Raw genomic sequence first — 6005 nt, forward strand, 5'->3', positions numbered from 1 at the left:
TCCCAGCAGCAGGCTCAGGAGTTGGTCACTCGGCAATGAACACACCCACCAAGAATTTCCCTCTTCTTTTAGGAGGAAGATTTCAGAGTATTATTTCTATAAAATAAAGCAGTACTATGAGTGACACCATTTGTCACCAGCTCACCAGCACAGCTCAAGGGCTGTCCCCATTTTCAGGCTCCCTACAAGGAGAACATCCAGAACATGAAAGTGCAGGTGGGATACTGAGAAAAACATGGAACCCTCCCAGTCCCCCCTCAGTCCAGCAGCCCTGAAGGCCCCCAGCATCACCACCCTTTGCTCCCCACTTCCAAGTCACATCTCAAACCCTCCTCAGCCCGGCTTTAGGCCCTGAACAAACATCCCTGCAGCTATTTTTAAAGATTTTTGGGAAGTTTTAGCTCCATGCAGGATGAAGAAATGTTACATACTTTGGCACGTTCTTCCCTCTAGGGTTCACGTTCTTCCATCTTCAGGCAATAAAACTGCTGTGGGAATCGCTGCTCACCATGTGCAATGCTTCTTTTTTTACTGTTCTGCTGGTTCTGGGAGAGCTCTCATGGAGGAGGTGGCTGGGGGCAAAGGGGAGGCAAGGAAAGGTTTGCCCTTGACTTCTGCTCCGTTCCTTGGGGACTCAGGTGTGGCTCAGCCCCCGTGAGAGGTGCCTGGGGTGAGGCAGAGCAGCCACTGCTCCTCTCTGGCCTTGGCTGAGGCGTCACTCACGGCTGCACAGACGCAGCTCCATCCAGAACAGACCTGAACTGCTGGAAAGAGCCCAGTGGCCCTGGCGCAGCCCCTGCACGAGGCAGCTGAGCCCCTCCAGGAGTGCTGTGCAGCTCTGAAGTGCATTTGATGGCAGCAGGGAGCCCCAGGTGCTCGATGGGGCAGAGCTGTGCCAGGACTGACCCTGTTTGTCCCCATGCCAGTGCCACACTGCTCCCAGGGCCACCTGCCCTGACACACTGCCTTGCCTTGGGGTGCAGGAGCAGCTCAGTTGGGGATTGCACACCCGGGGCCTGAAATCTGGGGACTGATCAGGATAACATCCAGCTCCCAGTGCCCTTCCCCGGTGAGCCCATCAGGGCTGGGCATTGGCCCCCAACAGCCAGAGATGCTCAGTCCTTATTCAGGCAAAGCTGCAGCTGCTCCACCACTAAAACCCAAACACACGTGATTTTGAAGCAAAGAATCCTGTGAGAATCAAAGGGCTTTCTGAGTCACCCCCTACTTCTTCCAGCTTTAAATGTTCAGGGATGCCATGGAGCTGGAAACAGTTTTATTTTAAAATACATGCTTTGGGATAATCAAAAGCACAAACACTAAATAAAGCTAAATTTAATTGCATTTTGGTTTACTGCTGGATCTGAAATAGCTGTTTTTCCAATAGCTATCTGGAATCACAACTTTATGGTCCCCAGGACAGAAGAGGGCTGGCAAGATGTCAAGCCCAGGCCACAGCTTTGCAGATGGAGCTGCAGCCGCCCATGAACTCGTGCGTGGCTGCAGCACACAGCAGGCTGCAGAGCCAGGGAATGGTACCTGGCTGCTCTTGCATGGGAATTTCTCTTTATCCTAGCATTTTTAACTAGTCCTCATCTCTTGCACTCAGCCAGCAGGAAGCCTGACTCTGGTAAATCTACTAAAACCATGGAGATGAGCAGTGCCATGGACATTCTTCATGGGAAAGGCATACCTGTGCTTCAACACAGAGCTGATGGATGCTGGGTGTTAAATCAGGCTTGGGAACATCCTGAGGGCACAGTAAATGACAACTTTTCTGTGTCTTTCTTAAATGTACACATGAGTAAATTCTCAAGTCCGATATCAAATTCCTCCATGGCTCACCAGCTGGTGTGCTGATTTCCAGAAAAATACACGATCAATATTGTAATCTGCACCAAAGGAAACAAGGCTTTGGAGACAAAACGTGGAAATATCAGCAATGCACAGGACTGTTTGGTCCCAAACCCATGCACCCAATTCCTTGTGTTACTGAGTTCACTGCTCAGGGGAACATAAGCCAGTCCAGACCTGTGTGCTCAGATGCAGGTGACAGTCACACTGCTGGGTAATGCTGTGTCATCCATCACACCTGCCTGCTCCATCCTCTGGCCATGGTATCTCTTTTTGTTAGCTGAAAAACAACAACGACAACAAAAAAACCCAGCCAAAAACCTAGTCCTCAGATTGATCACAATTAAAAAGAAAACAAAAAACAGAAAAAACCCTGCAGCCATAAGTCAGTCCCAGAACTGCTGGCCTGTCACACCACCTGGCTGTCAGACTTGTGCCATGGCTGGGGAGGGTTTTGGAACCTGAGTCATCAGAACGTCACTGGGAAGGGAGAAGGAGCCAGAGAAGCTGACTTGTGTATGCAGACAAATGGAGAAGGGAGGATCTACTTGGATGCTGCAGTCTTGAGTTTTATAAAGCATTCACAGCAGAAAGAGAATTTACATGAGTTCATGCACATATCAAGATAATTTCTTTTTTCTTCCCCACTGTGAAGAGAAAAGAAGTGTGGGACTACACTAAACTTATTCAGTGCTAGAGAACCTTTCACATCATGTCCCTAAAAGGTTTGTGGGATTCAAACCATTTCCTCTGGGTCCCCAGCTCACTGAAATCCATCAGCCTCTGCTCCCATGGGCTCCAGCCCACACCAGCACAGGAGCCCGAGTCAGGCTCATCCAGCTTTGGGAGCTAAACCCTGGAAAAAGAGCCTGGACCTCCTGGCATTGAGCCAGCACACATTTCCATCCCCACAATCCCTGGCACTCCACGTGAAACCCTGCAGACACACCCCAGAGCACTCTGAGGTGCCACCTCTGCCCCAGGGCGAGCCCCGGGACACTGCAGCAGGGCTCTGATCAAATCCAGCAGCTTAAACCCACTTAGAGGAGAGCAGGCCATGGATCCTGCTGATGCGATAATGCAGGCTGATGCTGTCACCCAGACAGTCCCACCCGGGCTGGGCACAGCCTCAGAGCGTGGATGCAGGGTGGTTTCTGTGGAATTGCCCTCTCCCACCCGCCCACCGCACCCCGAGCCCAGCAAAGGGGGCAGAGGCTCTCCCAGACCCCTCCCCGAGCAGCCAGGCCTGCACAGGGCTCCCAAGGACACCGTTTGTGCTAAAATGCTCCTGCTTCTTCCCATTATGGCCTCAAAGCCCATAAAACCAATGGAGCCTGCCCAGAGCCTGGGAGTAACAAGTTGGGATAATAAAGTTGAAATATGTATCCATGTGGTTTTTAACAAAGAGGCTTCAGGATCAAGCTGTTGGGAGATAACACAACCATTTTACTACTTTTGGGGGGGATTACTACATTTGTGTGTAACCTCAAGCTGTTGATTGCAGTGCCCTGAACTCCCAGTCACCGTCAAGGAACGAAAAGCAAAGCGAGACCCAGAGCCCTGGGACCCACGCCTGCAGCAGTGACAGACAGGGGCTACAGGAGCTGCACACCCAGTGCCACACCCAGTGTCACCTCCTGGACTGGGATATTCACTAAACCTTCCCAGAGCCACAGGAATGGATCCCCAGGTAATGCCAGGCACTGCACTGCCTGCAGCCCCTGCACACACACTGATGCCTCTGCCCACTAAAGTGAGGCACTTTTCTCTTTGAACAAAATATAAGTAACAAGATCTAGCTGAGATTTTGTGAGGTAAAGATAGAAGAGTCAGAACAAAACCAGAATATAGTCTGGTTTAATATATTCATATGCAAACTCCACATTTATTTGCACATGTCTATAAAGGAAAGTGAGTCACGTTTGTGCTCATCACTACAACAATCTTAGCCAAGTGACAGAAGGAAGCTGCAATCCTCAGGATAATTCAGTAGATGTGTGTGAGTATCTAAGCAGATGTGTCTGGGAATGCCCACACAGGTGAGGATTCTTCCACACAGTCCCCATTTCTCTCCCACCAAATACCTGCAATGAAATCCCCAGTGCAGGCTCCAGGAATGCCTCTGTAGGGCCAAATAATTAACCAGAGCAGTGAGAGTTCACTGCAAAAATGAAGCCCAGCTACATTTATATAAACTTTTCAGCCTCACTAATTACTTCCCATTTGCAGTAATGTGTTTACCTTCCTCCTGAACCTGGTCATTCATGCTCTTCTTTATTTAGTTCCAGGTGGTTGTTTTGGAGCCAACTCACCAATTTGTCCAAATGATTTTGAATTCAGGCCCTCTGGCTCCTCCAATGCCAGGTGGGACAGGACCATGATTATTCTCTCCTCTGGGCAGCAGATCCTGGTGTTGGGTTTGCCCATCAGGTAGCTGTGATTCATCTTCAATTCCTCTGTTTGTCAGCTCTTCTATCAAAACAGACCCTCCTTCAGCCAAAAGCGCTTTTGTTTTTAACTCTCGCCAGCAAACACATCATCCTTGGAGAATTGCCCTTGAGAGCCCTGACCCTACCTGTCCCCAGTGGCCACAGGTCCCTCCTGGGGTGCTCAGCCCAGCCCCATGTCCTGAGCTCGCAGTGCCCGCTCCTGGCTGCGAGGGAACCTCTCCAGCCCGGGGCAGAGCCAGCTGGGGCACTGGGACAGATCCCCATGTGCCAGCTGTGTGACAGCTGTGTGCCAGCTCCCCGTGTGCCCATGAGTGTGCCAGCTGTGTGCCAGTGACCTCAGCTCTCCCCGTGTGCCCAGCTCACTCAGGGAGCTCGAGGAAGGTCAGGAAACAGCAGCACCTGTTCCGAGCAGGCAGAACCAGGCACACAGCCCAGCGTGGGCACACGGCATCCCCGCCTGCCAAAGGCAGCCCCGCAGGCACTCGCTGGTACCCGCAGAGCCGAGCACGGCCGGGCGATGTTCCCACCCCGCACTCCGGTTCCAGCCCCAGAGGCGCCCGCGGTGGGAGGCAGCGGGGAGCCCCTGTCCAGCACGGGGACTGCTCCTGCTTCTCCCCGCTCCCAGCACCGCTGCCTTTCTCACGGCTCCTCCCGGCCTGGGGGAACAGGACATTTTTGCTTTTTGATTATTTTGTTTCCACTTTTGCCCTTCTGCCCCGGCCTGAGGGACCGCTCCGTGACGGAGCTCATTTCCTGCAGGCTGGATTCCCTGCCCAAAGCGGCTTCAGGGGCAGCCCAGCCCAGCCCCACCCGGGCCGCCAGCATCGGGCCCCTGCGAGCTCCTGCGCTGCTCCCAGCGCTCCGGGGATGGAGCCACAGCCACGGGGAACCTGCCTCGGGTCCCGTCCGGGGATGGAGCCACAGCAGGGTGGGACGGAGGGTGCTCAGGACCCCAGGGCAGGGTGGGACAGGGGGGCCCTGGGCTCCCAGCCCAGCACAAGGCTTTGGCTGCGGGGATGTGACAAACATCACTCACCATCAGTGAAAAGGTGTCAGGAGGATGCAGTAACTTTGATTACTCATCCCAAGAACACAATGGTGGGTGGGGTTCCACCCCAAGGGGCCGTGCTCAGCCCAGCAGGACCCCGTCCCACATCCCCCTGAGCATCTCCCCCGTCAGCGCCAGCTCGGCTCCTCTGGCTGTCCCCAGTGCCCCCAGCCGGGCTGTCCCAGCTGTTCCAGTGCCCCCAGCCCGGCTGCCCCTGCTGTCCCCAGTGCCCCTTGACTCGGTGACGGAGGAGCAGAGCTGCCCAGGGGAGCAGGGGACCGCACAGCGTGGGGAGGACACTGTGTTTCCTTCCCTGCTGTTTTTTCCCTTATGTTATGCAGTTCCTGTGACCCTTGGGTTGGTGAGATGCGCAGCAAGCATCGTTTATGGCACCCGGGGGATCAGCAGCCACTCCTGGCACAGGCTGGGCCTGGCAGCAGCCTGGCACTGCCTGGGGCTGGCCCCGGGTGTGGCACAGAGACTGGCAGAGGGTCCTGCCAGGGTGGGAATGAGGCAGACCATCAAATCCATGTTTTTTCCTAAGCCCAGTGTGTTTGCTCCCTCAGCCTCTCCCTGCACCTCAGCCACCATAACTCACAGCCACACACCCCACTCAGGTTTGCCAACTCCACGAGTGGCACCAACCCACAGCC

The sequence above is a fragment of the Ammospiza caudacuta genome, chromosome 12 (assembly GCF_027887145.1).
Source record: "Ammospiza caudacuta isolate bAmmCau1 chromosome 12, bAmmCau1.pri, whole genome shotgun sequence".
NCBI classification, from domain to species: domain Eukaryota; kingdom Metazoa; phylum Chordata; class Aves; order Passeriformes; family Passerellidae; genus Ammospiza; species Ammospiza caudacuta.